This window comes from Trichechus manatus, unplaced genomic scaffold, assembly GCF_000243295.1.
Source record: "Trichechus manatus latirostris isolate Lorelei unplaced genomic scaffold, TriManLat1.0 scaffold00069, whole genome shotgun sequence".
NCBI classification, from domain to species: Eukaryota; Metazoa; Chordata; class Mammalia; order Sirenia; family Trichechidae; genus Trichechus; species Trichechus manatus.
In genome coordinates, this window is record NW_004444005.1 from 3,251,446 (window position 1) to 3,260,210 (window position 8,765).

Here is an 8,765-nt window from a genome sequence, read left to right on the forward strand (position 1 = left end):
GAGCCAAAGACTGGAGAAACCAGAGCGAGGAGAGAGAGCTATGGCTAGACAGGGGAGGGATAGAGAGGTCTACAGAGCCAGACCACGAGAGATCAGGGAGGCACGGAGATGGGAACAGGGGCTCAGGAACTGGTGGGACAAAGACCTGAACCCTGGAAGGAGAGGGTGAGACCAAGAGGGGGAGGAAGGAGGTCACAACTAGAGAGGCAGAGACTATTAGATACCCAGGGAGCCCCTGAGGAGGTAGACCAGAGGATCAGGGAAAGGCAGAGAAGGGGAGAGAGAGACTCCTGTGGGAAGGAGAGATAGCAACAAGAGTCAGCCTTGGTGGGAGCTCAGAGAGCCCAAAGGGGAAGGAGATGGAGAACATGAGCCTAGAGGAGCCCCAGCTACTGGAGGTAACCTAAAGAAAAGGTTTAAAGAAGCTATGGAGGGAAGCAACAGGCTGGACTCCTGCAAGGGATCAAGAAGACTCTGAGGAATTGACCAGGGGGTTAGGAACAGACTAGGAGGGGAAGAAGCCAGGGACAGTCTGAGAAGGAGGGGAGGTGGTGAGAAGCACTGAGAGAGGAAGGGTTAGACTCAACTGGCAAGAGTGTGAGGTTGAAATTGGGAGCTGAAAAGGCTAAGGTAGTCAGCAGGCTGGAAAAGGCATGGGCTGCTGGGAGAGCCCTGGTGGCGCAGTGGTTAAGAGCTCAGCTGCTATCCAAAAGGTTGGCAGTCTGAATCCACCAGCTGCTCCTTGGAAACCCTGTGGAGCACTTCTAACCTGTCTTATAGGGTCACTATGAGTCAGAATCAACTTAAAGGCAATGGGTTTGGTTTTCTGGCTGGGAGAGGAGAAGGAGGGGTTAGGGCTGGAAGCCACTATGTACAGAGATGAATCTGGGTGTCTGAATTCCCAGCTATGCTTTTCGATCTACAGGGTCTTAGAAGTCTGGGAGTGGGCTTGGCTTGAAGTTGCAGCAGTAAACATGGGATGAGAAATCTACCTTCAAATGCCTGAGCTGGAGGCAGCAAATTGCAAGGGGAGAAGCCTAGATGTGGGACTATCCCTGGTCTTCAGGTGTGATCCTGGGCACAGGCAGAGAGCAGAGCAGAAGGATGCCATGGTGCGAGGATGCCACTAGGTGCTTAACATTTCCTGGTTCTGAACTCCTCTTCCCAGACCTTAGTTTCTCTAGGCTTATTTCTTGATCCCAAAGCCTTGGGGGTCAACAGACAAATATCCACTAGATTGAAAATGTTTGCGGGGATTAGATCTTGCTCATTCTTGTGTTGCCAGTGCCTAATGGTGCTTGGCACACACCACGTTTGCTGACTGAATGAATGGGGTCTGGGGAAATATGGGTGTTTCCTCCATTCTTGAGCTTCTCAGGCAGGATAGAAGAGCACTGGCGCCCTCTCCGAAATTAGAGCCCACTAGAGTTGCTAGACAACGAATAAGGAAGACAGAAGAAGGATTGATGCCTTTGAATTGTGTTGGCGAAGAATATTGACTATATCATGGACTGCCAAAAGAACAAACAAATCTGTCTTGGAAGAAGTACAACCAGAACGCTCATTAGAAGCAAGGTTGGCAAGACTACGTCTTACATACTTTGTTTTTTTTTAATTGTACTTTAGGTGAAGGTTTACTGAAAAATAGTTTCTCATTAAACAGTCCATCTTACATAATTTGGACATGTTGTCAGGAGGGATCAGTCTCTGGAGAAGGACATCATGCTCGGTAAAATACAGGGTCAGCGAAAAAGAGGAAGACCCTCAAGGAGCTGGATTGACACAGTGGCTGCAACAATGGGCTCAAGCATAACAATGATTGTGAGGATGGCGCAGAACCAGGCAGTGTTGCGTTCTGTTGTACATAGGGTCACTATGAGTTGGAACAAACTTGATGGCACCTAACAACGACAAAGTCACTATGGAGCCCTGGTGGTGCAGTGGTTAAGAGCTTGGCTGCTAAGCAAAAGGTCAGCAGTTCAAATCCACCACCTGCTCAGGTCACTATGAGTCGGAATTAACGGAAATGGTTTTGGTTTTTTTTTTTTTTAGAGTGTCTTAGGAGTCCCTGGGTGTGCAAATAGTTAACAAGCTTGGCCGTTAATGGAGAGGTTGGAAGTTTGAGTCCACCCAGAGGCGTGGAGAGGGGGCGGGGTGGTGGTGGGGAGAAGGCCTGGAGATCTACTTCTGAAAAATCAGCCATTGAAAACTTTATGGAGCACACAGTTCTACTCTGACACACATGGGGTCACCATGAGTTTGAACCAACTTGATGGCAACTCGTTACTGTTTTAAAGTGTCTTAAAGTTGCCATGATGGAGTACTAGGCATAAGGACAGGGTAGGACTAAAGAGCTTGAGTGGAAAAAGGAAAGAAATCGGGGATCCAAGTGTGAGGGGGAAGATTGAATAGAGGTTAGGAGGACCAGACTGGGGAGCTTTGAAGAGACAGTCCATTCCCATGGGGAACAGGAACTAAGACTCCAGCATAATGGAAAGAACTTAGACAACTGGTTCCCTCCCTTGCTTTGGATCAAGACATGGGCATCTCGGTATTTCATCAAGTCTCTTCATCTATAAAATGAGGTTCACAATGCCTACCCTCAACTGATGGTGAGGGTTACATAGTAATCAATCAGTGGTAGCCTTCTTGGGCTTCTTCTTCATGATTCTTTTTCTTTCCATTTTGACCTCCACAAACAAGGATTGCCTTTACCATGTGTTCTGGCATATGCTGTTCTCTAAAATGTTTCTCTGATGTCAATTCCTCAGCAAAATTGCAAACTTCTTGAGGGCTCTAAGAGGGTAGCCCAGTCTTCCCTTCCTTACCAAGAGTTTATCTAGTGATAAATCTATGAGAGATGCAAGGATATATAAGACACAGCCCCTTCCCTTAGGAAGTATATAATCTAGACAAGACACTAGGTAAACAATATCTGCCAAAACTCTGTGCTAGATGCCTCCTGGCCATCTTCATCCGGATGTCCCCAAGCACCTCAAAGTTCTGCCCTGCCCCCAAAATGTGCTCCCATCCTGTGGTTTTTCCTTTTAGTGAATGGCACTCAATCATCCAGGCAGAAACCTGGATGTAGCAGAGTCCATTCTCTTCCCTTAATCATGTCTTAACCTTTGCACAGGTTGTTTCTTCTTTCCAGAATAACTCTGCCTTCTACCTCCACCTCCTTCGCCCAATCTCTTGGCCAAAGTTACTCTTTCTTTAGGTCTTAGTATAGATAAAATTTAAACATGTCTTCCAGGAGTCTTTTTCTGACTTTCAAGTCTAGAGTAGATGCCCTTCCTAGCTATATCTGCACCGTTCCCTCTTGAGTGGTTGTTAATCACATGCCTTCTAGACTAGATCTAGGTTTCAAGTCTCAGCTCTGCCCCTTTTCTGGCTATGTGAAGTTGGACAAGTTATTAAACCTCTTCATGCCTCAGTTTCCTCATCTGTGAGATGCGGATAACAATATTGTACCTATTTCTTAAAGTTTTGAGGATTAAATTCCTGACAAACAGCTCTAAATGAGCTAGTTATTATTACCATTACTCCCACTGATCACCTCATTACACTGTGAGAGCTAAGAGAACAGACACTTTGTTCACCAAAGTATTCCTCAGCACCTAGTATAGCTGCTTCCAATAAATAATGAATAAACCTTGCTAACTACAGCCAGAGTGCTCCTTGGAGGCAAGGATGGCGAGACCTACGTCTTATGTACTTCGGACATGTTGTCAGGAGGGATCAGTCCCTGGAGAAGGAGATCATGCTTGGTAGAGTACAGGGTCAGCGGAAAAGAGGAAGACCCTCAACAAGATGGATTGACACAGTGGCTACAGCAATGGGCTCAAGCGTAACAGCGATTGTGGGCATGGCGCAGGACCCCCGCAGTGTTTCCTTCTGTGGTACATAGATAGGGTCGCTATGAGTCGCAGCTGCCTCGACGGCACCTAACAACAAAAACAAAACAAGTGGACCTCATCACAGCTGCCACTCCCGTGAAGCCGAGTTGGGGAGAGCAAAATGTGTATTTGTGGCCATGAGGGGTGATGGTTGCTAAATACCAGGGACCAAGAGCCAGCAACAACCAGAGACGCTGAAAGGATTCCCACCTCCTGGCTTTCTCTCTACCGGTTCCAGGACTGCACTTCATCCAATAAGTGGGAAAGACTGTCATCTCGTGGTAGAATCTGGAATTTCAGCTCCTTGGAGGTGGGACTAAAACCAGGTTTCGGGTTTTTGTTGTTGTTGTTTTTGGGTTTTGCACACTTTGCATGTTTTTAGTTTAGGTCGCTAGTCGGAGAAGTTTCCTATCATAATGCATTAAGCCTTGCCCGTCTCCCCAGCCCCTCCGAGATCTTGCCTTTTTTCTTTATTGTTTCTTCAGGCCTGGTACTGCTGAGTTCCCCTGAATTGCAGGAACTAACCCCCAGGAGGTTTAAGGGGCTTCAGGCCGCCAGTTGTCCCAGAACCAGCCCTGGGGAGGGGGCTCCACTGGCTTTAAAGAAAAAGTTCGGAGACATCTGGACATTTAATTCAGTCCCCTATAATCATCCTAACGCAGGTTTACCAAGACTTGGATCCCCGCCCACTGTCCTGGTCTCCTAGGCAACTGTGCTCCTGCCAGGGGCGCCCCGCCTGAGGTCCGGGCGTTACCCAGGCAATCTTCAGGCCCGCCTCCTTCAAGGTCCTGACTGGTTCATAGCAAATGTGTGTTGGGGTCTATGGGAGGGACTTAGGTTTGAAGGGTGTGAGCTGCCGGGAGCGGAGGAGGCGGTGTCTCATATAGAAGGAATGAGGTTTCAGGACCGGAAGGAGGCAGAGATGTGCTTGTGGAGCTTTGAGGAGAGGGTCTGTCACAATCCCGAAAGAGAAGCTGCAGCTCCTGGGAGCCTGTCACCAGGGTTCGAGGCCAGAGACACCCAGGCCACTCTCAAAGCTACTGCTGCCAGAAGGGGGAAGCACTGTAAGGAGGAGGGAACACTCCTGCCATCCTGCACCTTCACCAGGCAGCCCCCCTCACCCCTACCCCTTACCTGCCCTGGGCCATCTGCTACAGAACTGGACGCAGTGGCGAATGGCTATCTTTCTCCCTTCCCAGGGAGAATCCCTAATCCCATCCCCTCTCGCTTTTTTCTTCCTAAAGGCCCTATTTCTGGGGTCAGTGGACCCATTCCCTGGCACCCAGACCTTTCCAAGAAGGGGAGGAGTTAGGTCATCGGGATGTAGCAGAGGTGAAGCGGGGCTTCCGTAGGAGGCTTGCTTCTCCCCTCCCAGCATACGCCTGTGGGGATGTGGTGTGGGAAGCTATTCTGGGCTGGGGGTAGCATGTTGGTGGAATGGACCCCTCCTAGGCCTCTGCCCACAAACCCCACAGCCCCCAGAGAGGACCTCACTGTAATTACAGTCCTCTCCACAACACTTTCTAAACCTGTAATTATACTGCTTGCCGTAGCTGAGTCATGTTAACCTCTTTAGCCCCAAGGCCCTCTAAGGGAAGTTGGGGATTGGGAAGAGGGAGCTAGAGTTTTTGTTTGGGGAGTGGAGGTGAAATACAGCTGGGGGACTCTTAAGATTAGTCATTTGGGGTCACATCTTCCTTTGCCTCTGGCCTCCCAGAAGAACACCCCCTACCCCATCAGCCTCCCCTCATGCTCATGGGCAGGCCCAGCCCTTCAGTTCTTCTGGGTGTACAGTCTTTCCCATCTTCACTCTTGGTCTCCCCAGGCGTTGTGGGCCTCCTCACCTTTTCCCTATTTCTCACCTACTGCCTCCCGTCAAGGCCCATGGTGAGGTCCTTACTGCAGGCCCGAAGCTGGTCGTATTGTCCAGTGATGCCAGCGCCGCTGCTCCAGCTGCTGGTCAAGGAAAAGCAGGGGTTTGAGCACAATGTTTGCTTCTTCAGGGATTTCAAAATGCTGGCAGATGTGCTGATCCAGGAGGTGACAAAGCATGACCTGGGCTGTCAGATGAGAGGAGTTGGCAGGAAACAGGGAGGAGCTGGAGGCAGGAGTGTTCACAGGGAATCCAGTCCCCAGAGGAGAGTAGGAAAAAGCACAAGACGCCAGAAGTCAAGGTTGTTGCCAGTTGAGGAGTGATAATGTGTATGTCTAAATGGTGAGGGTGTGAGGATGACCAGAGGGGTCTGGGAATGGGAACCAGAAGTTAGAGATGGGGGTGCCAACATGACCCCTGTAGTGCCCCTCTTCCCCTAACCCATTCCAACTCTGCCTCTTCTTTTCATCCCAGTTCCCTGAGCTGCAAGGCCACATCCATGGAGAGGAGTCCCACCAGTTTGAGAACGGCTTGGGTGAGTGCTCCCCCACAAAGGCCCTCTCTCCTTGGCAGGCCTTCAGTGTAGCCCCCAGCCTGTGGGGTCCCCAGCATCCAGGGCTTCCCTTTGTCATAGCCCTCGCCACACTGTATTTTTGGTCTGTTCCTACGATACTGTTAGCACCTTGAAAGCAGGGGCATGCCTTACTCATCTCTGTATATTCCCAGTGCCTGGCGTATTTAGGCTCTCAATGAATGAGTGAATGAATGAATTCTTACTCAGTCCCTGCCGAGGTCTTTCAGCCCCAAGGAACAGAAGCCTGAGGTTACATCCCCCTCCCCTTGCTTTGCCTCTTTCTCATTTCTCCCTTGTTCATCTCTGCTCTATACCAGGAGACCTGAGTTGTGCAGGTTCGTGACTCTCAGGCTGAGACTGCTGTGCTCCTGAGCTGCATCCTGGACCAGAACCACACAGCAGCCAAGCTCCTGGCCAAAGCAGTGCACCAGGACGCCATGGGCTTGGTCGAGGTGCCCGAGCTGGAGGACTGGCCACTTGTCAGCTGGGCATCTGGATTGACCCCGTTGGTAATGGGGACACTGTTGAGAGGAGGCTGGAGCAGGAGCCAGGGAGGGCTGGGGAGAATGAGGGGCTGGCGATCAGGAGTTGGGAGCCCAAGGAGTAGGGAAAGGAATGGGGCCAGAATGGAGGCAGGACCCTGAAGACAAAGCCAGGTGAGACGAGTGGTTGGAACAGGAGCTGGCCTTCAGGTTGGATTTTGGGGGCCACGGCCAGGGTAGGCGGGAGGGGCTGAAGGAGGCTGAGTTGTCCCTCCCACCCCTTATCTTGACCATCTCAGACTGGGGGATTTAGAGATTTCTCAAAGCAAAATTATTTTAATTCCCATGAATCTAAAAACGGTATGCTGCTGGGAAAAATCCAGTCCCGCTCCTCTGACACCAAGCTGTAAGGATCAATTTATTCAATTCCACCTCTGTTCTGACACCAGCTGCACAGGCAGCCCTTCGCCCTCTGACCCTAACCACCCAGACCTAGGCTGGGCACAGTTAGAGGGCACAGTCCTCCAGACCGCCAAGTCTGCCCAAGACCTCAGACACCAGCTACAAGTCTGGAGTCCTCATGACACCATCACTTCTGACCTGCCGGCTACAAATTTGGGGTTTTCCCACTACCTCCTCAGGATGCTAGCCATAAGCTCAAGCTGCCCTCACTTCAGACCTGCTGGCTCCCACTACTCCCTTGGGTTCAGTAATTCACAAGAATGACTCACAGAACTCATGGAAAGTTCGATACTTGGGATTACAGTTTTATTATAGCAAAAAAAGATACAAATGAAGAGACTCATAAGGCTAGATCTGGGAGGGTTCCCAACATGGAGCATCCGCGTCCTAAAAAGGGATGTGCCATCCTCCCACATGCATCAATGTCTATCACCAGCCAGGAAGCCCAGGGCACTTCCATGTCTAGAGACTTTAATGGGCCCCCATTAGGTAGGCATGACTGATTGAACTCAACTTTAGGCGCCCTTCCCCTGAGGTGGAGTCCCTGGGTGGTGCAAACAGTTACAGTGCTCAGTGCGCTCACAGCTGACAGGTTGGTGGTTTGATTCCACCCAGAGGTGCCTCGAAAGAGAAGCCCGTTGTTCTACTTCGGAGAAAAATCAGACATTGAAGAAAACCCTGCGGAACACAGTTCTACTCTGACACACATGGGGTTGCCATGAGTCAGAATCCTCTGGCAAGTGGTTTGATTTTTGGTTGCCCCTGAGGTCAGATGGGTCTTTCAGGCCTGGCCAACCCCAACCCAAGACATGACTCATTAGCATAAACCTTCAGGTATATTCTGGAGGTCTCATCAAAGACACTTGAGAAATTCCAAGGTTTTATAGGGTCGCTATGAGTCGGAATCAACTCGATAACAACACGTTTTTTCTCAGGAATCAAGAACAAAGACCAATTTCTTTTGGTAAAGTTAAATTATTAACTCCACAAAATATAATAAAGCCTTTGTCGTACTTCAGGTAACAAAACCTATTCCCTTCATTCCTCTGTGATCCTCACAGCTGCCCTGTGAAGGGGGAGCAGGGGAGGAACCAACCCGGTTGCCATCGAGTCAATTCCTTTAGTAATGGAGTGTGGTTTCCACCACCCAGGGACCTTGTGAGATGGGGAAGGGAGTTGTTTCCCTCCCATTCGCCTGGGAGGAAACTGAAGCTCAGTGAGGGTGAAAATTTAATCAAAGTTACCCCACTCATGAGTGATGGGACAGGTCTCACACCAGGGCTTCGGACCTCAGGTGGTGGGCATGGTAGACCCAGTACAACAATTGGTATGTCAAAACCCTGGTTCTTCATCTAGCTCAATTGGCATGACACAGCTTATAAAGACAATGCTCTACATTTACCTTGGTGACTAGTGTCTGGGGTCTTAAAAGCCTGTGAGCGGCCATCTAAGATACTCCACTGGTCTCATCCCTT